At 47.8% G+C, this 24,038-nt stretch overlaps 1 protein-coding gene across 1 annotated transcript in view; it reads left to right on the top strand.

Moving 5' to 3' along the window:
- RNF17 (ring finger protein 17) overlaps nucleotides 1-24,038 on the top strand; it is a 1,983,649-nt gene that overhangs the window by 189,455 nt on the left and 1,770,156 nt on the right. The gene's annotated exons all lie outside the window — the stretch shown is intronic.

Genomic DNA, 24,038 nt, shown 5'->3' with positions numbered 1-24,038 from the left:
AACAGTGTCTTGAACACACAAAATACGTCATAGGAACCCTTCACAAACTAGGGTTCTCACTAAACTACCAAAAATCACACTTACAGCCGTGTCAAATACAACAATACTTAGGAGCAACAATCAACACAAAAAAAGGGATTGCCACTCCAAGTCCACAAAGGGTACAAGCATTCCAAAACGTACTACAAAGCATGCACCCAAACCAAAAGTATCAGGTAAAATTGGTGATGAAACTGCTAGGCATGATGTCCTCATGCATAGCCATTGTCCCAAACGCAAGATTACACATGCAGCCCTTACAACAGTGCCTAGCAACACAATGGACACAAGCACAGGGTCAACTTCAAGATCTAGTGTTGATAGACCGCCAAACACACTCCTCGCTTCAATGGTGGAATCCTGGAAATTTAAACCAAGGGCGGCCTTTCCAAGACCCAGTGCCTCAATACGTAATCACAACAGATGCTTCCCTGGTAGGGTGGGGAGCACATCTCAACCAACACAGCATCCAGGGACAATGGGACACTCGGCAGAAACAACTTCACATAAATCAGCTAGAACTACTAGCAGTGTTTCTAGCGTTGAAAGCATTTCAACCGATAATAACCCACAAACACATTCTTGTCAAAACAGACAACATGACAACAATGTATTACTTAAACAGGGAGGCACACACTCATCACAACTGTGTCTCTTAGCACAGAAGATTTGGCATTCAGCGAATCACATTCGCCTAATAGCGCAATACATCCCAGGAATTCAAAACCAATTGGCAGACGATCTCAGTCGAGATCACCAACAGATCCACGAATGGGAGATTCATCCACAGATACTGCAAGCCTACTTCCAAAAGTGGGGAACACCGCAAATAGACCTATTCGCAACAAAAGAAAACGCAAAATGCCAAAACTTCGCATCCAGGTACCCACAGCCTCACTCCAAAGGCAATGCGTTATGGATGAGTCGGTCAGGGATATTTGCTTACGCTTTTCCCCCCTCTCCCACTCCTTCTGTATCTTGTAAACAAATTGAGTCAAAACAAACTCAAACTAATACTAATAGCACCAACTTGGGCATGACAACCTTGGTACACAACATTACTAGACCTGTCAGTAGTGCCCCTCATATCAAACTACCAAACAGACCAGGTTTGTTAACTCAATACAAACAGCAGATCAGACACCCGAGTCCAGCATCGCTCAATCTAGCGATCTGGCTCCTGAAGTCTTAGAATTCGGACACCTAGACCTTACACAAGAATGTATGGAGGTCATCAAACAGGCTAGAAAACCTACTACAAGACATTGCTACGCAAATAAATGGAAACGATTTGTTTATTACTGTCAAAATAATCAAATTCAACCATTACACGTGTCCGCAAGAGACATTGTAAGCTACTTACTACACTTACAAAAATCGAACTTAGCTTTTTCGTCCATTAAAATACATCTCACAGCAATTTCAGCATATCTTCAAATTACACATTCAACTTCACTATTTAGAATCCCAGTCATAAAAGCATTTATGGAGGGTCTAAAAAGGATCATTCCACCAAGAACACCACCAGTTCCTTCGTGGATCCTCAATATTGTATTAACGCGACTCATGGGTCCACCATTCGAACCCATGCACTCTTGTGAAATGCAATACTTAACCTGGAAAGTAGCCTTTCTAATAGCTATCACATCCCTCAGAAGAGTGAGTGAAATACAAGCCTTTACCATACAGGACCCTTTATACAAATACACAAACATAAAGTGGTTCTACGCACAAATCCTAAATTTTTGCCAAAAGTTATATCACCGTTCCACTTAAACCAAACTGTGGAACTCCCAGTGTTTTTTCCACAACCAGACTCTGTAGCTGAAAGAGCATTCCATACATTAGACATAAAAAGAGCTCTAATGTACTACATTGATAGAACTAAACAGTTTCACAAAACAATTGTTTGTAGCTTACCAAAAACCTCATACAGGGAATCCAATATCCAAACAGGGCATTGCCAGATGGATAGTTAAATGTATTCAAACCTGTTATGTTAAAGCTAAAAGAGAACTGCCTATTACACCAAAGAGACACTCCACTAGAAAGAAAGGTGCCACAATGGCCTTTCTAGGAAATATACCAATGACAGAAATATGTAAGGCAGCCACATGGTCTACGCCTCATACATTTACTAAACATTACTGCGTGGATGTGTTAACAACACAACAAGCCACAGTAGGACAAGCAGTACTAAGAACATTATTTCAGACAACTTCAACTCCTACAGGCTAAACCACCGCTTTGGGGGAGATAACTGCTTACTAGTCTATGCACGGCATGTGTATCTGCAGCTAAACATGCCATTGAACGGAAAATGTCACTTACCCAGTGTACATCTGTTCGTGGCATGAGACGCTGCAGATTCACATGCGCCCTCCCACCTCCCCGGGAGCCTGTGGCCGTTTTAAGTTGACTGAAATTAAACTTGTACATTTGAAAAATTGTAAATATAACGCTTTTAAGCACATTATGTACATACATTCTTACTCCATTGCATGGACATTATTACTATATACACAACTCCTACCTCACCCTCTGCGGGGAAAACAATCTAAGATGGAGTCGACGCCCATGCACAATGGAGCCGAAATGGGAGGAGTCCCTCGATCTCGTGACTTGAAAAGACTTCTTCGAAGAAAAACAACTTGTAACACTCCGTGCCCAACACTAGATGGCGGGATATGCACAGCATGTGAATCTGCAGCGTCTCAAGCCACGAACAGATGTACACTGGGTAAGTGACATTTTCCATATATATATAGATATAGATATAGATATATATATATATATATATATATATATAGATAGATAGATATATATGTTTGATGGCATATGTAGCTGCAGATACACATGCTGTGCACATCCCACCATCTAGTGTTGGGCTCAGAGTGTTGTTTTTCTTCGAAGAAGTCTTTTTCGAGTCACGAGATCGAGGGACTCCTCCCCTTTCGGCTCCATTGCGCATGGGCGTCGACTCCATCTTAGATTGTTTTCTTTCCGCCATCGGGTTCGGATGTGTTCCTTTCGCTCCTCGTTTCGGTTCGGAAAGATAGTTAGAATCTCAGAAAATTCGACTGTATTGTTTGCGTTCGGTATCGGGTTAGTTACAACAGATCGACACCGAATTTGGAAGAGCTCCAGTGGCCCTTTGGGGTTTTCGATTCCCCGGCAGGGGCCTGGTCGGCCCGACCACGTGCGTCTTCAAGGCTAATGGAACGGACCCCATTCCGCTTCTGCCCCGAATGTCACAACAAGTATCCTTATACAGATCAGCATCTGGTCTGTAATTTGTGTTTGTCTCCTGAACACAAAGAGGATACTTGTGAGGCCTGTCGAGTCTTTCGGTTGAGGAAGACGTTAAGAGACCGAAGAGCAAGAAGACTACAAATGGCGTCGGCGCCGACAGGACAAAAACACTTGGAAGAGGAAGAAGAAACCTTCTCCATCGAGGACTCGGACGAGGTCGATCCCGAACAGACGCCGAAAACCGTGAGTAAGACGTCAATACACAAAACTCACGGAAAAACCACTAAAGCCCAGGGGACGCCACCGCCAGCAGGCCATGGCTTAACCCGAAAAATAGGTGACCGACCATCGGCACCGAAAAAGGGCACGTATGTGTCGAAGGCATCCGACTCCGGTCGAGATACCGTCACAGAGCAGACTCGACCCCGAGACTGCGGGTCAGAGCAATCTCGGCACCGAGAGGGCGGCACCGAAACGAGTCGGCACCGAGAGATCAGTACGGCGAAAATCAAGAAAGTGTCATCGGAACCGAAAAAGACTGCCGAAAAAGTTTCCATACCGAAACATCCGGCCTCGGAACCGAGGGCCTGACCTCACAAATGCAAGGACACAGATTTGGACAGGAACTAGAGTCAATAGAGCCAGATTACACTCAAAGAAGGCTCCACATTCAAAAAGACACTGGGAAGATCAGTACTCTTCCCCCAATTCGAATGAAAAGAAAACTTGCCTTCCAAGAGAAAGACAAGCAGCCACAGGCAAAGGTGGCAAGACAAGTAACCCCGCCACCATCTCCACCACGCTCACCACAACCATCACCGGTAGCCACTCCACCAATGATGCAGTCCCCAACTCATACTGGAATGAGTCAGGATGATCCCGACGCATGGGATCTTTATGATGCGCCGGTATCGGATAACAGCCCCGACTGTTATCCAGCTAGACCTTCACCACCTGAGGACAGTACAGCCTACACACAGGTGGTGTCAAGAGCAGCGGCGTTTCATAATGTCACCCTGCATTCAGAACCTATCGAGGATGCTTTTTTATTTAACACACTATCGTCCACACATAGCCAGTACCAGAGTCTCCCTATGCTACTGGGAATGCTGAAACACTCCAAACAGGTGTTTCAGGAGCCTGTGAATGGCAGGGCCATAACTCCAAGGGTGGAGAAGAACTACAAACCGCCACCAACAGACCCTGTGTACATCACGCAGCAATTAACACCAGACTCAGTGGTAGTAGGGGCAGCTCGCAAAAGAGCGAACTCACACACCTCAGGAGACGCACCACCTCCAGACAAGGTGAGTCGCAAGTTCGACGCTGCGGGGAAAAGGGTTGCGGCACAAGCAGCTAACCAATGGCGCATTGCCAACTCACAGGCCTTGCTGGCTAGATATGATAGGGCTCATTGGGACGAAATGCAACATTTCATAGAACACTTGCCCAAAGAGTTCCAAAAGAGAGCACAACAGGTGGTGGAGGAAGGACAGAGTATCTCGAACAATCAGATACGCTCAGCAATGGATGCAGCGGACACAGCTGCTAGGACCGTAAATACAGCAGTAACCATACGGAGACGCGCATGGCTGCGTACATCAGGATTTAAGCCGGAAATACAACAAGCCGTGCTGAATATGCCATTTAACGGACAGCAGTTGTTTGGGCCGGAGGTGGACACTGCTATCGAAAAACTCAAAAAAGACACAGATACGGCCAAAGCCATGGACGCACTCTACTCCCCACAGAGCAGAGGCACTTTTCGGAAATCAGTTTCGAGGGGGGTTTCGGGGACAGAGTACAGAACCCTCAACCTCACAAACAAGGCCCACTTATCATAGTCAATATCAGCGGGGAAGTTTTCAGGGACAATATAGAGGGGGACAGTTCCCAAAGAGTAGAGGGAAGTTCCAGAGTCCCAAATCTCCACAAAATACAGTGACTTCAACGTCACAAATCCCCAACACAACACCAGTGGGGAGGAGACTAAGCAAGTTCTACAAACACTGGGAAGAAATAACAACAGACACGTGGGCATGGTTATTGCATGGTTATTGCATAGAATTTCTACAATTCCCTCCAAATGTCCCACCGAAAACACACCGCATGTCCAAACAACACATGGAACTCTTACAACTGGAGGTCCAAGCGTTGCTGCAAAAAGATGCTATAGAGATAGTACCAAATCATCAAAGAGGAACAGGAGTTTACTCCCTGTACTTTCTCATACCCAAAAAAGACAAAACTCTAAGACCTATATTAGATCCCAGAACACTAAACATCTACATCAAATCGGATCACTTTCACATGGTGACACTGCAAGACGTGATCCCACTGCTCAAACAACAAGACTACATGACAACACTAGACCTAAAGGATGCATATTTCCATATACCTATACATCCTTCCCACTGAAAGTACTTAAGGTTCGTATTCCAAGGAGTACATTACCAGTTCAAAGTGTTGCCATTCGGGATAACAACAGCGCCAAGAGTTTTTACAAAATGTCTGGCTGTAGTGGCTGCTCATATCAGGAGGCAGCAAATACATGTGTTCCCATACCTAGACGATTGGTTAATCAAAACCAATACGCAACAACAGTGTTCACAACACACAAAGTATGTCATAGAAACCCTTCACAAACTAGGTTTCTCACTCAACTACAACAAGTCACACCTACAACTGTGTCAAATACAACAATACTTAGGATCAACAATCAACACAACAAAAGGGATTGCCACTCCAAGTCCACAAAGGGTACAGGCTTTTCAAAGCGTCATACAAGCCATGCTCCCAAAACAAAAGATACAGGTAAGATTAGTGATGAAACTACTAGGCATGATGTCCTTATGCATAGCCATTGTCCCAAATGCAAGATTGCACATGCGGCCCTTACATCACAATGTAATCACAATGGTGCCTAGCATCACAATGGTCACAGGCACAGGGTCAACTTCAAGATCTAGTGTTGATAGACCGCCAAACATACACCTCGCTTCAATGGTGGAACACTATAAATTTAAACAAAGGGCGGCCTTTTCAAGACCCAGTGCCTCAATACGTAATAACAACGGATGCCTCCATGATAGGGTGGGGAGCACACCTCAACCAACACAGCATCCAAGGACAATGGGACATTCAGCAAAGACAGTTTCACATAAATCACTTGGAACTACTAGCAGTATTTCTAGCGCTGAAGGCATTTCAATCTATAATAACACACAAACACATTCTTGTCAAAACAGACAACATGACAACGATGTATTATCTGAACAAACAGGGAGGAACACACTCAACACAGTTGTGTCTCCTGGCACAGCAAATATGGCATTGGGCGATTCGCAACCACATTCGCCTAATAGCGCAGTTCATTCCAGGAATTCAGAACCAGTTAGCAGACAATCTCTCTCGGGATCACCAACAGATCCACGAATGGGAGATTCAACCCCAAATACTAAACACTTACTTCCAAAGATGGGGAATACCACAAATAGATCTGTTTGCAACAAAAGAAAACGCAAAATTCCAAAACTTTGCAACCAGGTACCCACAGGATCATTCTTAGGGCAATGCGTTATGGATGAGTTGGTCAGGGGTATTTGCATACGCTTTTCCCCCTATCCCACTCCTTCCATATCTAGTAAACAAATTTAGTCAAAACAAACTCATACTAATAGCACCAACTTGGGCAAGACAACCTTGGTACACAACACTACTAGACCTTTCAGTAGTGCCTCATGTCAAACTGCCAAACAGACCAGATCTGTTAACTCAACACAAACAACAGATCAGACACCCAAATCCAGCATCGCTGAATCTAGCAATTTGGCTCCTGAAGTCTTAGAATTTGGGCACCTAGACCTTACACAGGAATGTATGGAGGTCATAAAACAAGCTAGGAAACCAACCACAAGACATTGCTATGCAAATAAGTGGAAAAGATTTGTTTGTTACTGCCATAATAATCAAATTCAACCATTACACGCATCTGCTAAAGACATCGTCAGCTACCTATTACACTTGCAAAAGTCAAAGTTAGCTTTTTCATCCATTAAAATACATCTCACCGCAATTTCAGCTTATCTGCAAATTACACACTCAACTTCATTATTCAGGGTCCCAGTCATAAAAGCATTTATGGAGGGTCTGAAAAGAATTATACCACCAAGAACACCACCAGTTCCTTCGTGGAATCTCAACATTGTCTTAACACGACTTATGGGTCCACCTTTTGAACCAATGCACTCATGTGACATACAGTACTTAACATGGAAAGTAGCTTTTCTGATAGCTATCACATCTCTCAGAAGAGTAAGTGAAATATAAGCTTTTACTATACAAGAACCCTTTATTCAGATACATAACCATAAAGTAGTTCTACGAACAAATCCTAAATTCTTACCTAAAGTCATATCACCGTTCCACTTAAATCAAACAGTGGAACTCCCAGTATTCTTTCCAGAACCAGATTCGGTAGCTGAAAGAGCATTACATACATTAGACATTAAAAGGGCACTAATGTACTACATAGATAGAACGAAACAAATTTGCAAAACAAAACAATTGTTCGTTGCATTCCAAAAACCTCATACAGGGAATCCAATATCCAAACAAGGCATTGCCAGATGGATAGTTAAATGCATTCAAACCTGTTATATAAAAGCAAAAAGAGAACTGCCTATTACACCAAAGGCACACTCAACTAGAAAGAAAGGTGCTACCATGGCCTTTCTCGGAAACATACCAATGACTGAAATATGTAAGGCAGCCACATGGTCTACGCCTCATACATTTACCAAACATTACTGCGTGGATGTGTTAACAACACAGCAAGCCACAGTAGGACAAGCAGTATTACGGACTTTATTTCAAACAACTTCAACTCCTACAGGCCGAACCACCGCTTTTGGGGAGATAACTGCTTACTAGTCTATGCACAGCATGTGTATCTGCAGCTACACATGCCATCGAACGGAAAATGTCACTTAACCAGTGTACATCTGTTCGTGGCATGAGACGCTGCAGATTCACATGCGCCCTCCCACCTCCCCGGGAGCCTGTAGCCGTTTTAAGTTGAGAAAAATTAGACTTGTACATTTGTAAATTTGTAAATATATTACTTTTAAACACATTATGTACATACATATTTACTCCATTGCATGAGCACTATTGCTATATACACAACTCCTACCTCACCCTCTGCGGGGAAAACAATCTAAGATGGAGTCGACGCCCATGCGCAATGGAGCCGAAAGGGGAGGAGTCCCTCGATCTCGTGACTCGAAAAGACTTCTTCGAAGAAAAACAACTTGTAACACTCCGAGCCCAACACTAGATGGCGGGATGTGCACAGCATGTGAATCTGCAGCGTCTCATGCCACGAACAGATGTACACTGGGTAAGTGACATTTTCCATATATATATATAGGGACGTGAAGGCTCTGTGAACCACCTGGACTTGTGCTGACCCAGGGCTGCCATTAAATTCAATGCAGGGGGGGAGGGTTGCCTGCCCCCTTGCAGCCCCAGGGACCCCCACCTTCCCTGGGCACTAAATATAAACAGTGCGGGCAGCACTAAAGACAGACAGTGGGGGGCAGCTGCCTTGCAGCCTCGGGGACCACCACCTCCCCGGGGCTATACTCATTGGAGGGTGGCAACATGGCCTTTCTCAAGGAGCCACTGATGTTCCTGGGGACCCCCACCCCCAAGGGCTGGCTCCTGTTGTGGCCAGGGGTGCCCACCGCTGGGACATAGCTGTTTGCTTTCTGCATGTGAGAGCTGTCAAACAGCTCCTGCTGTCAGAAAGTGGAGTTTTCATCTGTCTTCTCTGAAGGCAAATAAGTGTGCACGCAAGACAGATGAAAACATCGTTCCTGCAATCAGCTCCCACAGGGTCTGGGGAGCCAGCTAGGACCGTGGTGGCCTTGGGGCTTCCTCCACCCCTCGTGGTGCATTCGCGCTCGCTCTCTCTTTCTCTCTCTCTCTCTCTCTCTCTCTCTCTCTTGCTCTCTCTCTTCCATCCCATAATGGTTTGGAAGAGAGAGAGATTGTCATTGCAGTGGTCTCTCCAATCTGATAGAGGCTTCTAGTTGCAGATTCCTTACCTTAGAATTTCCCCCAGGCATCAGACTGCATCTGGAGATTTTTCTTCGAGCAATAGCCTTGCGCGCCGGCAGGTGGCGTTGGTCGACGTCATCGGCGTTGTGGTCGCCGTGATGAAGTCGGAAGTAGTATATAGACGCCGCCCTTGCGCAGTGACGTCAGTTCTTTTCTTTCTGCGACACGCGGTGATCGGAGAAGTGCTACCCTGGTTATTTGTTTGGGACGAATTCAACCGTTTGGTCGGCTTTTTTCGGTGAAACTTTGGTGCGTCGAGGATGTCCCTGAAGACTGGGTTCAAGCCATGCGAGGACGGTCATCGGATGATGTCGGTGACGGATCCTCATCGGGTTTGTGGTGTCTCAAGCACCACCACGACTCAAAATCGGGATCTGAGTGCCGGGCAATGCATCCGAAGGCTTTAAGGGAGCTATCCGGCACTCGAATCTGCATAGGGCCCGGTCTCGTTGGAGAGGAAGGTCGTGGAATCGGTTGCAGTGTCATCACCACTTTTCTTCTAAATCCTCGAGTCAAGGTAAGAAGTAGTTGTCATCGAAGAAGTCCTATCGTTCTCCAAGTGCGCCCCGCTGCTCGGCTGACGCAACGTGGAAAGAGCGTCCATGCACAAGGCCGCCGCCTTCGGAGCCTGCGTCTGGGTCAGCTCCGTGCTTCTGAAAGTTTGCCGGAGCGACCCCCGCCCAGCTTAAAGAGTTTTATGAGGCCATGCACCTCATATTTTGGCGGTCCGACCCCGATACGGTGCCTTCGGGCCCAAGGGGTTCGGCTGAGCGGCCTTCGGGTTCCGCGCCGACAGCTTCTGCTCCGGCCACCGAGGTCACCTCCGGATCCGTGCGCGGACCTTCACCGGCATTGGTCGCACCCTTGAGACCTTCCCCAGCGCTGGGTCGATTATAGACACTCTAGACGTCGGTAGAGTCCTCTATCGACGTCGACCCATTTCTTATCCCAGACGACTCGAAGCGGCATCGGCTGACGCTCCCCCCTGCTTTGATGGGGCTTATTCACCCCCCAGGTCGTATTCTGACCCTTTTTGTTATGGGTACCAGTATGGGGAGGAATTGGAGGGGTCTCTGGACCCTTACGCGTACCAGGATGACCCTGCTATGGACTGGGCTTAGGAATTGGGTGCAGCCAGTGGTCTGGATACTTCTCCTGACACTGGCATGCTGTCTCCTCCTACCGTGGCTATAGTGGAGGGAGCAACTTATGGTATGGTGGTCAGTAGGGCAGCTGAGGTCCTTGGTCTCGAGCTTCCCACTGTTGAGGTTGGGTCCAATCTCCTGACGGAGGTGCTTCAGCCTGGGGCTTCTACTTCAGAACCCCTTTTGCCGTTTAATGAGGCCCTCACCGATGTCCTTTTGGGTACACGGTCCAAACCCAACAGGGGCTCCTGTGAATAGGACTATCGCACGTCGCCATCGGCTCGCTCCGAACGACCCTAAATTCATGTCCCAACACTCCATGCCTGAGAGTCTTACTATCCAGGCTTCCTCTTCGGGCGCATTGCCTTCTGCACCCCCGGATAGGGAATCCAAAAGGTTGAAAGAGTTTGGCAAGAAGTTGTTTTCTTCCTCCACTCTCGCGCTGCGGTCTGTGAACACGGCATACCTTTTGGGCTGCTATACCCACTCTTTGTGGGATACGGTTGCGCAAGTCCTGCCGCGGATACCGGAAGAGGCCCATGCTATCGTCTCCTAAGGTGTGACCGATGGGAGAGGTGCAGCAAAGTTCACAATCTGTTGTGGGATGGACACGACCGACTCTGGGCAGATTGGTTGGTACGACGGTGGTCTTACGACTCCACACCTGGTTACGCATTTCTGCTTTTTCGGGGGATGTCGATCAGTCACTCATGGACATGCCCATTGATGGCTCCCGTCTCTTCGGAGACAAAGCAGACTCGCCCTTGGAGAGATTCAAGGATTCCCGGACTACGGCTCGGTCCCTCGGTCTTTCTTCCGCCACACGCCCACCACTGTCCGTTTTTCGCTCCCTGACGCATCCTCCACCCAGCCACCGTACCTCACATGCTGTTCAGCCCATGCGTGTCCGGGGACACGGAATCCCACGTGGCTGTGGGACTGGGAACCAGAGGTCTGCCCAGTCCACCTCTGCCCCCGCTGCAGCCTCCAAACCCTTCTAGTTAGTCCCCTCACTCCCGTCCAGTTGGTGGCAGGATTCGCCATCACCTGCCCCACTGGGAAAATATCACCATGAACAGGTGGGTTTTGCAGATCGTTCGAAAGGGCTACTCCCTCCCTTTCGAATCTGCTCCGCCACCCATGCCACCATCCTTCAATCACCTTCCAGAGGATAATTTTTCGCTTCTCCGCCAGGAAGTCGCAGCTCTCTTGGGCAAGGGAGCTATGGAAAAGGTCCCTGTGCCAGTAGTAGGTCGTGGTTGTTATTCCCGCTACTGTCTGATAACAAAAAAGGACAAGGGCTTATGTCCTATCCTAGACCTTCAGGACCTAAACTACTTCCTCAAGAAGGAGAAATTCAAAATGCTCACCCTGGCACAGGTTCTGTCGGCCTTGGACCCAGGAGACTGGATGGTAGCGTTGGACTTGCAGAACGCTTATTTCCACATCCCCATCCCGCCTGCCTACAGATGTTAGCTACGATTGGGGGTAGGTCACGAGCACTTTGTTTACCGTGCTCACCTTCTATCTTACCAGCACCCCTCGGGTGTTCACAAAAGTGATGGTGGTGGTTGCAGCTCATCTGCGCAGGTTAGGAGTCTGTCTTCCCCTACCTTGATGACTGGCTGTTGAAGGCGGATTCGCCCCTGAAAGTCATTTCCCACCTTCAGACTACAGCGAACCTCCTGCACACGCTGGGGTTCGCTATAAACGTGGCAAAGTCACACCTGACTCCCTCTTAGTCACTCCCTTTCATTGGAGCGGTTCTGGATGCAGTACAGTTTCGGGCTTATCCTCACGAAAAATGAGTCCAAGACATTCAGGCTATGATTCCGATCTTTTGGCCTCAGTCTTGGGTTTCGGTCAGCCTGACTGAGGCTGCTGGGCCTCATGGCCTCCTGCATTCTGCTAGTGACACATGCCAGATGGCATATGCAGGCTCTTCAGTGGGACCTGAAGTTCCAGTGGGCGCAGCATCAGGGGAATCTCTCTGACCTGTTCCAGATCTTGGAGGGGGCTGCGAAAGACCTGCAGTGGTGGCTTTCAAATCTGTATTGGGTCCACGGCAGATCCCTCTTGCTTTCCCAACCAGATCTATCTATAGTGATAGATGCATCACTTCTGGGTTGGGGCAGCCGCATGGGAGAGGCAGAGATTAGAGGACTCTGGTCTCCGGTGAAGTCTAGGCTCCATATCAGTCTGCTGGAGCTCCGGGCGATCAGGCTTGCGTTGAAAGCATTCCCTCCCTATCTCCAAGGGAAAGTGGTGCAGATGTTCACGGACAATACTACCGCCATGTGGTATTCCAACACATAGGGCAGAGTAGGGTCTTGGACCCTTTGTCAGGAGGCACTATGCCTCTGGACATGGCTGGAACATCAGGGCATTACCATGATGGTTCAACATCTGGTGGGCTCCCTCCCCGCCAGAGTGGACGAACACAGCTGCCGATGGATAGCCGATCACGAATGGCGTCTCCATCCGGAGTTGGCGCACGGTCTCTTTCAGCAGTGGGGAGAGCCTTGGTTAGATCTGTTCGCCTCCGCAGAGAACGCGCAAAGTCAACTGTTTTGCGCGTTGGAGTTTCCAAGGCGGCACTCGCTCGGAGACGCTTTTCGTCTCGAGTGGAACTCTGTCCTCCTTTCCGCCTATACCACTTCTGCCCAGAGTTCTTAAGAAGTTCTTAAGAACGACTGGGCCCAAGTCATTTTGGTGGCTCCGGACTGGGCACGGAAAGTATGGTATCCACAGCTATTGAGCATGTCCATCCGTCCTCCACTCAGACTGCCTCTTCGGGCGGATCTTCTGTCGCAGCAACAGGGGACGGTTCTTCACCTGAACCTGTCCAACGTCCGCCTTCATGCGTGGAGATTGAGCGGCGCCAGTTGACGGCTTTTCCCCTTCCTCCCGAAGTCTGCAATGTTATCTTGGCAGCCAGGCGTCCATCAACCAAAACTGTATACGCCTGTCGTTGGAATAAATTTGTGGCATGGTGTACCAACAAATCTGTTGATCCCCTTTCTGCCCCTCTATCCAAGGTTCTTCTGTTCATTCTTTCTTTGGCCCAGCAGGGCTCTGCTTTGGGCACCCTTAAAGGGTATTTATCTGCCATTTCAGCCTTTCTTAGGCTACCTGATCAGCCCTCACTCTTTAAATCTCCTATTGTGAGTAGATTCTTAAAAGGGCTCACCCATTTATTTCCTCCCACTCCATTTATCATGCCTCAGTGGCACCTTAATCTACTTACTTGATGTGTACCCCCTTTGAGCCAATGCATAATTGTCCCATACGGCTCCTCACCTTGAAAACTGTCTTTCTGGTCGCTATCACCTCTGCTCGCAGGGTGAGTGAGCTTCAGGCCTTTTCCTCAAAACCTCCATACCTGTCTGTGCACCCTGACAAAGTAGTGGTGCACACTAGGGATTCCTTCCTTCCTAAGGTGGTTACACCGTTTCATGTAGGCCAGTCCATCACTCTGCCTACTTTCTATACCTCCCTACATCCTTCTCATGAGGAGGAGAGACTTTACCATCTGGACCCAAAAAGAGCGCTGGTGTTCTACTTCAATCGTACTAAAGACTTCCGGGTGGACGATCAACTCTTCGTTGGGTATGTGGGTGCGAAAAAAGGGAAGGCGGTGCAAAAGCGTACCATCTCTCGCTGGGTGCTTCTTTGCATCAAAATGTGCTACGCTTTGGCCAAAAGGCAACCTCCTAAAGGTTTGCCTGGTCATACCACCAGTGCAACTGCTGCTTCCACTGCGTTAGCACGCGTAGTTCCTGTCCTGGATGTCTGCCAGGCAGCTACGTGGGCGTCCTTGCACACGTTTGCTAAGCACTACTGCCTGGACAGTTATGTCAGTCGGGACGGCTATTTTGGTCGTTCGGTCCTGCAGGACTTCCTTGTATGATCTTGGTTCGCAGCCCACCACTGAGGATGGCATTGCTTGTGTGTCTATTCTAAGGTAAGGTATCTGCAACTAGAAGTCTCTGTCAGGTGTACAAGTAACTTACCTTCTGTAACGAAATCTCTGATAGACACATTCTAGTTGCAGATTCCTTACCCACCCACACACCCATCCTCCCCGCTGGCGAACACTAATTTCTAGGGACAGGGATTCCCCCTTTTAGGTCCTTAGCTCTGGCACACCAATCTGTGTTCTTAGCGGCTCTGGCATGGAAAGTCGTTAAACTGACTCACTTCGTGAGGGCGCAGTGACGTCATCTACTATATACTACTCCCGACATCACGGCTACCACGACGCCCGCGGAGTCGACCAACGCCACCTGTCGACGGTCAAGGGTATTGCTCAAAGAAAAATGTCCTGATCCAGTCTGACGCCTGGGGGAAATTCTAAGGTAAGGAATCTGCAACTAGAATATGTCTCTACCAGATATTTAGTTACCGAAGGTAAGTAACTTGTACTTCATTGACTTGAAAAATCAAGAGTATCAAGTTGTATGGTTCGAATGTACGTTTTGATGAAAAGCAGAACAGCCTTTTTTGACCTACTGGTAAGTCTCTTGGACTTTCACTCAGTAAGGTGATGGGTCAAAGCCTAGTATCTCAGGACAGTATGTCCATTTATTTACTAGTGCTTGGACTGTTAAACCTTCCTAGTAATGGAACATTCATGACTCCATCCTCTCTAAGTGTGTGGGCTGAATGTCATAGTTATGTCTGGACAATAAGGAGTCACCTATGGCCTAATGGTTAAGGTCTCTGACCCTCTGACTAACAGTTGAGGGTTCTAGTCCAGGTATGTCTGTGGTCAATTCACTACTTTGATTACTTTTCAACTTGAAATGTTTAAGGTTCATAAGGAAAGGTGATCTCACTCATCTTTATTGACAAATACACTTCTTTTCAGTTTGTCCTAAAAATTCTCATTCTGCTTATCATTCATCAAACCCTAAAAACCTCTCTTCTCTCTGTCAGTCTCTTTCTCTTGATTTCTTTCTCTGTCTCTCAATCTTACTTTCTGTCTCTCTCTCTCTCTCTCTCTCTCTTCCATCCCATAATAGGATGGAAGGGAGATAGAGATGTTCATTGCAATGGTCTCTCCCCACAGTGTGGGGATTGGGTGGTTATCACTGTGGTTGGATTAACGAATAGTAATTGTAGGAAGTTGGCTCTGTATATACTATTTCAAAGTAAGAAATAATGTGCACAGAGTCCAAGGGTTCCCCTTAGAGGTAAGATAGTGGCAAAAATAGATCATTCTAATGCTCTATTTTGTGGTAGTATGGTTGAGCAGTAAGCTTATCAGAGGGTAGTGTTAAGCATTTGTTGTACACACACAGGCAATAAATGAGGAACACACATTCAAAGACTTAACTCTAGGCCAATAGTTTTTATATAGAAAAATATATGTTCGATGGCATGTGTAGCTGCAGATACACATGTTGTGCATAGTCCGCCGTCTGGTGTTGGGTCTGAGTGTTACAAGTTGTTTTTCTTCGAAGAAGTCTTTTCGAGTCACGAGACCGAGGGACTCCTCCTCCTTTGTTCCATTGCGCATGGGTGTCGACTCCATGTTAGATTGTTTTTTTTCCGCCATCGGGTTCGGACGTGTTCCTTTTCGCTCCGGGTTTCGGGACGGAAAGATAGTCAAAACTTCGGAAAACTACGTCGGTATTGTTTCGTTCGGTATCGGGTTAGAATAGAATCGACACCGAATCGTGAAGAGCTCCGGTAGCCCTTCGGGGTAATTTCGATCCCCCGTCGGGGCCTGGTCGGCCCGACCGCGTGTAAGATCGACACTAATGGAACGGACCCCGTTCAGATTCTGTCCTAAATGCCACAATAAATATCCATATACAGACCAACATTTGGTCTGTAACCTGTGCCTGTCGCCCGAGCACAGGGAAGAGACGTGTGAGGCCTGTCGTGCGTTTTGGTCCCGAAAAACGCTCCGTGACCGGCGAGCCAGAAGATTGCAGATGGGGGCCACGCCGACAGGACAACGAGGGTTCGAGGAACATGGAGAAGAAGAGGAAGCCTTCTCCATTCATGAATCGGACTCGGAAGAATTCGACGTCGAAGAAACCGTGAGTAAGACGTCGAAGCAAGCACCACACAAGAAAACAGACAAGGCCCAGGGGACGCCACTGCCAACAGGCCATGGCTCAACCCATAAAGTAGGTGACCGTCCATCGGCACCGAAAAAGGCCGAACCGGTGCCGAGATCGTCCGACTCCGGTCGAGACACAGGCACGCAGCAATCTCAGGACCGAGACAGTGCTGCCGAAAAAGATCGACGCCGAGACAGCGGAACCGAAGCTGCTCGACGCAGAGACAGCGGCACCGAGGATGATCAACGCCGAGAAGGCTCGACTCCGAAAAAGAGGAAATTCTCCTCGGAGCCGAAAAAAGGCCAAGACACAGTTTCGGTGCCAAAACGACCGGCAACCGAACCGACTGCCAGCTCGTATTCAGAGGAACAATCACTGTCTTCTCAAATGCGCAAACACAGATTTGAGGAAGAGTTGCAGACCACTGACGTGGACCACACACAAAAGCGGATCTTCATACAGAGTGGGACAGGGAAAATCAGCACCCTTCCCCCAATCAGGAGAAAAAGGAGACTCGAGTTCCAACAGGAACAAACACCACAAACAAAAGTGGTTAAAAAGGTAACCCCGCCACCCTCTCCTCCACCTGTGACTCATATATCACCGGCACAGACTCCGTCACATTCACCGGCTCATACCACCATGAGCCAAGATGACCAAGACGCTTGGGACCTGTACGACGCACCAGTATCAGACAATAGTCCTGAGTCGTACCCTACCAAGCCCTCGCCACCTGAGGACAGCACAGCGTATGCACAGGTGGTAGGTAGGGCAGCAGAGTTCCATAACGTGTTGTTACACGCAGAACCTGTCGAGGATGACTTCCTTTTCAACACCCTCTCTTCCACCCATAGCACCTACCAAAGCCTTCCTATGCTTCCAGGAATGCTAAGGCACGCAAAGCAGATCTTCACAGACCCTGTCAAGAGTAGAGCGATAACTGCAAGGGCGGAGAAGAAATATAAAGCACCGCCCACGGACCCTACTTTTATCACCTCACAGCTGCCACCAGATTCAGTCGTGGTTGGGGCAGCTCGCAAGAGAGCCAACTCGCACACATCAGGCGAGGCACCACCTCCGGATAAGGAGAGCCGCAAGTTCGACGCAGCTGGGAAAAGGGTTGCAGTACAAGCTGCAAACCAGTGGTGCATCGCCAACTCTCAGGAGCTCCTAGCGCGATATGATAGAGCCCATTGGGACGAGATGCAGCATCTCATCGAGCATCTACCCAAGGAATTTCAAAAACGGGCAAAACAAGTGGTTGAGGAGGGACAAAACATCTCCAATAACCAAATACGCTCCTCTATGGACGCAGCGGACACAGCTGCAAGAACAATAAATACCGCAGTAACCATTAGAAGGCACGCATGGTTGCGCACATCTGGCTTTAAACCGGAAATACAGCAAGCGGTGCTCAATATGCCGTTCAATGAACAACAATTGTTTGGTCCCGAAGTCGACACAGCAATTGAGAAATTGAAAAAGGACACTGACACAGCCAAGGCCATGGGCGCACTCTATTCCCCGCAGGGCAGAGGCACTTTCGGCACCTTCCGCAAAACAACCTTCAGAGGGGGGTTTCGGGGTCAAGCCACACAAGCCGGTACCTCACAATCAACACCGTCTGCATACCAGGGACAGTACCAAAGGGGAGGCTTTCGGGGCCAGTACAGAGGAGGACAATGCCCTAGAAACCGGGGAAAATTTCAAAGTCCAAAAACCCCTCCAACCAAACAGTGACTCACAAGTCACTCAACCCCTTCACACAACACCAGTGGGGGGAAGACTAAGTCAGTTTTACAAATCTTGGGAGGAGATAACAACAGACACTTGGGTCTTAGCAATTATCCAACATGGTTATTGCATAGAATTTCTCCAACTCCCTCCAGATGTCCCACCAAAAACACAGAATATGTCCAAACAACATCTAGACCTTCTAGAACTGGAAGTTCAAGCATTACTGCAAAAGGACGCAATAGAATTGGTACCATGTACACAAAAAAACACGGGAGTTTACTCACTGTACTTTCTAATACCAAAAAAGGACAAAACACTGAGACCAATCCTAGATCTCAGAACACTAAACACCTACATCAAATCAGACCACTTTCACATGGTCACGCTACAAGACGTGTTACCACTGCTAAAGCAACAAGACTACATGACAATCTTAGATCTAAAGGACGCGTATTTCCACATACCGATACATCCCTCGCACAGGAAATACCTAAGGTTCGTATTCAAAGGAATACATTACCAATTCAAAGTGTTGCCGTTTGGTATAACAACCGCACCAAGAGTATTTACACAATGCCTGGCAGTAGTAGCTGCACACATCAGAAGGCAGCAAATACACGTATTCCCGTACCTAGACGATTGGCTAATCAAGACCAACTCCCTAACAAAGTGTTCACACCACACGGATTATGTCATACAAACCCTCTACAAACTCGGTTTCTCCATCAACTATACAAAATCTCACATTCTGCCGTGCAAAACACAGCAATACTTAGGAGCAACAATCAACACAACAAAGGGAATAGCCACTCCAAGTCCACAAAGGGTTCAAAATTTTCACAAGGTTATACAAGCCATGTATCCAACACAAAAGATACAGGCAAAGATGGTATTAAAACTCCTAGGAATGATGTCCTCATGCATAGCCATTGTCCCAAGCGCAAGACTGCACATGAGGCCCTTACAACAGTGCCTAGCATCACAATGGTCACATGCACAGGGTCACCTTCTAGATCTGGTGTTGATAGACCGCCAAACATACATCTCGCTTCTATGGTGGAACAGTATAAATTTAAACAAGGGGCGGCCTTTCCAAGACCCAGTGCCACAATACGTGATAACAACAGATGCTTCCATGACAGGGTGGGGAGCACACCTCAGTCAACACACCATCCAAGGACAATGGGACGTACATCAAACAAAGCTGCATATAAATCACCTAGAATTGTTAGCAGTATTCCTAGCGTTGAAAGCATTTCAACCCATCATAACCCACAAATACATTCTTGTCAAAACAGACAACATGACAACAATGTATTATCTAAACAAACAAGGGGGAACACACTCGACACAGCTGTGCCTCCTGGCACAAAAGATATGGCAATGGGCAATTCACAACCACATTCGCCTAATAGCACAATTTATTCCAGGGATCCAAAATCAACTAGCAGACAATCTCTCTCGAGATCACCAACAGGTCCACGAATGGGAGATTCACCCCCAAATTTTAAACACTTACTTCAAAATTTGGGGAACACCTCAAATAGACCTATTTGCAACAAAAGAGAACGCAAAATGCCAAAACTTCGCATCCAGGTACCCACACAGGCAGTCTCAAGGCAATGCTCTATGGATGAACTGGTCAGGGATATTTGCGTACGCTTTTCCCCCCTCTCCCTCTCCTTCCATATCTAGTAAACAAATTGAGTCAAAACAAACTCAAACTCATACTAGTAGCACCAACATGGGCAAGACCACCTTGGTACACAACCCTACTAGACCTGTCAGTAGTACCCCATGTCAAGTTACCCAACAGGCCAGATCTGTTAACTCAACACAAACAACAGATCAGGCATCCAAACCCAGCATCGCTGAATCTAGCAATCTGGCTCCTGAAATCCTAGAATTCGGACATTTAAACCTCACACAAGAATGTATGGAAGTCATAAAACAAGCTAGAAGACCATCCACTAGACACTGCTACGCAAGCAAATGGAAAAGATTTGTTTGCTACTGCCATAATACGCAAGTTCAACCATTACATGCATCTCCAAAGGATGTAGTGGGATACTTACTACATTTACAGAAATCAAATCTAGCCTTCTCTTCCATAAAAATACACCTCGCAGCAATATCTGCATACCTGCAGATTACCCATTCAACTTCACTATTTAGGATACCTGTCATTAAGGCGTTTATGGAAGGCCTAAAAAGAATTATACCACCAAGAACACCACCTGTTCCTTCATGGAACCTCAACATCGTCTTAACAAGACTCATGGGCCCACCTTTTGAACCCATGCACTCTTGCGAAATGCAATTCTTAACGTGGAAGGTTGCATTTCTCATTGCCATCACATCTCTAAGAAGAGTAAGTGAAATTCAGGCGTTTACTATACAAGAACCTTTAATTCAAATACACAAAAATAAGGTAGTCCTAAGAACCAATCCTAAATTTTTACCAAAAGTTATTTCACCGTTCCACTTAAATCAAACGGTAGAACTACCAGTGTTCTTCCCACAGCCAGACTCAGTAGCTGAAAGGGCACTACATACATTAGACATCAGAAGAGCATTAATGTATTACATTGACAGAACAAAACAAATTAGGAAAACAAAACAACTGTTTATTGCATTTCAAAAACCTCATACAGGAAACCCAATATCAAAACAAGGTATAGCCAGATGGATAGTTAAGTGCATCCAAACCTGCTACCTCAAAGCAAAGAGAGAGCTGCCCATTACACCAAGGGCACATTCAACCAGAAAGAAAGGCGCTACCATGGCCTTCCTAGGAAACATTCCAATGAACGAGATATGTAAGGCAGCCACATGGTCTACGCCTCACACATTTACTAAGCACTACTGTGTAGACGTGCTATCCGCACAACAAGCCACAGTAGGTCAAGCCGTACTAAGAACTTTATTTCAGACTACTTCCACTCCTACAGGCTGAGCCACCGCTTTTGGGGAGATAACTGCTTACTAGTCTATGCACAACATGTGTATCTGCAGCTACACATGCCATCGAACTGAAAATGTCACTTACCCAGTGTACATCTGTTCGTGGCATTAGTCGCTGCAGATTCACATGTGCCCACCCGCCTCCCTGGGAGCCTGTAGCCGTTTGGAAGTTATCTTCAACATTTGTACATTTGTAAATATATTACTTAAACCTTATTTGGTACATACTTATCCAATCCATTGCATGGGCACTATTACTAACGTACACAACTCCTACCTCACCCTCTGCGGGGAAAACAATCTAACATGGAGTCGACGCCCATGCGCAATGGAACAAAGGAGGAGGAGTCCCTCGGTCTCGTGACTCGAAAAGACTTCTTCGAAGAAAAACAACTTGTAACACTCCGACCCAACACCAGACGGCGGACTATGCACAACATGTGAATCTGCAGCGACTAATGCCATGAACAGATGTACACTGGGTAAGTGACATTTTCATTTCTTAGTTTATTTTAAGAACCACAGGTTCAAGATTTACAAGTAATACTTCAAATGAAAGGTATTTCACTCCGGTATTCTAGGAACTTTGAATTATCACAATAGCATGTACAGTTTTGACAAAAATGGCAATAAGCTATTTTAAAAGTGGACACTTAGTGCAAAAATCACAGTTCCTGGGGGAGGTAAGTAAATGTTAAGTTCACAGGTAAGTAAAACACTTACAGGGTTCAAAGTTGGGTCCAAGGTAGTCCCCCGTTGGGGGTTCAAGGCAACCCCAAAGTTACCACACCAGCAGCTCAGGGCCGGTCAGGTGCAGAGGTCAAAGAGGTGCCCAAAACACGTAGGCTTCAATGGAAACAGGGGTGCCCCAGTTCCAGTCTTCCAGCAGATAAGTACCCGCGTCGTCAAAGGGCAGACCAGGGGGGGGTTTGTAGGGCACCAGGGGGGACACAGGCAGGCACAGAAAGTACACCCTCAGCGGCACAGGGGCGGCCGGGTGCAGAGTGCAAACAGGCGTCTGTTTTCAGATAGGAAGTAATGGGGAGACCCGGGGGTCTCTTCAACGATGCAGGCAGGCACAGGGGGGGGCTCCTCGGGGTAGCCACCACCTGGGCTAGGCAGAGGGTCGTCTGGGGGTCGCTCCTGCACTGGAGTTCGGTTCCTTCAGGTCCTGGGGCTGCGGGTGCAGTGTTGGTTCCAGGCGTCGGGTCCCTTATTACAGGCAGTCGCGGTGAGGGGGAGCCTCTGGATTTCCTCTGCAGGCGTCGCTGTGAGGTTCAGGGGGGTCAACTCTGGCAACTCACGTGCTTGCAGTCGCCGGGGAGTCCTCCCTGTAGTGTTGGTTTTCCGCAGGTCGAGCCGGGGGCGTCGGGTGCAGAGTAGAAAGTCTTGCGCTTCCGGCGGTAAACGAGAAGTCCTTAATGTTGCTTCTTTGTTGCAAGAAGTTGCAGGATTTTGAACAGAGCCGCTGTTCACTGGAGCTTCTTGGTCCTTTTGGTGCATGGCAGTCCTCTGAGGCTTCAGAGGTCGCTGGTCCCTGTTGGATGCGTCACTGTTGCAGTTTTCGTCGAAGTAGGGAGACAGGCCGGTGGGGCTGGGGCCAAATCAGTTGTGTCTGTCTTCACTGCAGGGCTTCAGGTCAGCAGTCCTTCTTCTTCTTCTAGGTTGCAGGAATCTGTCTTCCTCGTTTCTTGGGGCCCCTAAATACTGAATTTAGGGGTGTCTAGGTCTGGGAGGGCAGTAGCCAATGGCTACTGTCCTTGAGGGTGGCTACACCCTCTTTGTGCCTCTTCCCTGTGGGGAGGTGGGCACATCCCTAATCCTATTGGGGGAATCCTCCATCCACAAGATGGAGGATTTCTAAAAGTAAGGGTCAACTCAGCTCAGGACACCTTAGGGGCTGTCCTGACTGGTGGGTGACTCCTCCATGTTTTTCTCATTATCTCCTCCAGTCTTGCCGCCAAAAGTGGGGGCAGTGGCCGGAGGGGCGGGTATCTCCACTAGCTGGGATGCCCTGGTGCGCTGTAATAAAAGGGGTGAGCCTTTGAGGCTCAATGCCAGGTGCTGCAGTTCCTGCAGGGGGAGGTGAGAAGCGCCTCCACCCAGTACAGGCTTTGTTCCTGGCCACAGAGTGACAAAGGCACTCTCCCCATGTGGCCAGCAACATGTCTGGTGTGTGGCAGGCTGGCAAAAACTAGTCAGCCTACACTGGAAGTCGGGTATGGTTTCAGGGGGCATTTCTAAGATGTCCTTTAGGTGTATTTTACAGTAAATTGCACACTGGCATCAGTGTGCTTTTATTGTGCTGAGAAGTTTGATACCACACTTCCCAGTTTTCAGTGTAGCCATTATGGTGCTGTGGAGTTTGTTTGACAAACTCCCAGACCATATACTCTTATGGCTACCCTGCACTTACAATGTCTAAGGTTTTGCTTAGACACTGTAGGGGCATAGTGCTCATGCACTTATGCCCTCACCTGTGGTATAGTGCACCCTGCCTTAGGGCCGCAAGGCCTGCTAGAGGGGTGACTTACCTATGCCACAGGCAGTGTGAGGTTGCCATGTCGACTTAGTCTTTTTCTCCCCACCAGCACACACAAGCTGTGAAGCAGTGTGCATGTGCTGAGTGACGGTCTCTAGGGTGGCATAAGACATGCTGAAGCCCTTAGAGACCTTCCCTGGCATCAGGGCCCTTGGTACCAGG

The sequence above is a fragment of the Pleurodeles waltl genome, chromosome 8, assembly GCF_031143425.1.
Source record: "Pleurodeles waltl isolate 20211129_DDA chromosome 8, aPleWal1.hap1.20221129, whole genome shotgun sequence".
Taxonomy (NCBI): Eukaryota; Metazoa; Chordata; class Amphibia; order Caudata; family Salamandridae; genus Pleurodeles; species Pleurodeles waltl.
This window is presented reverse-complemented; position numbering and strand designations above follow the sequence as displayed.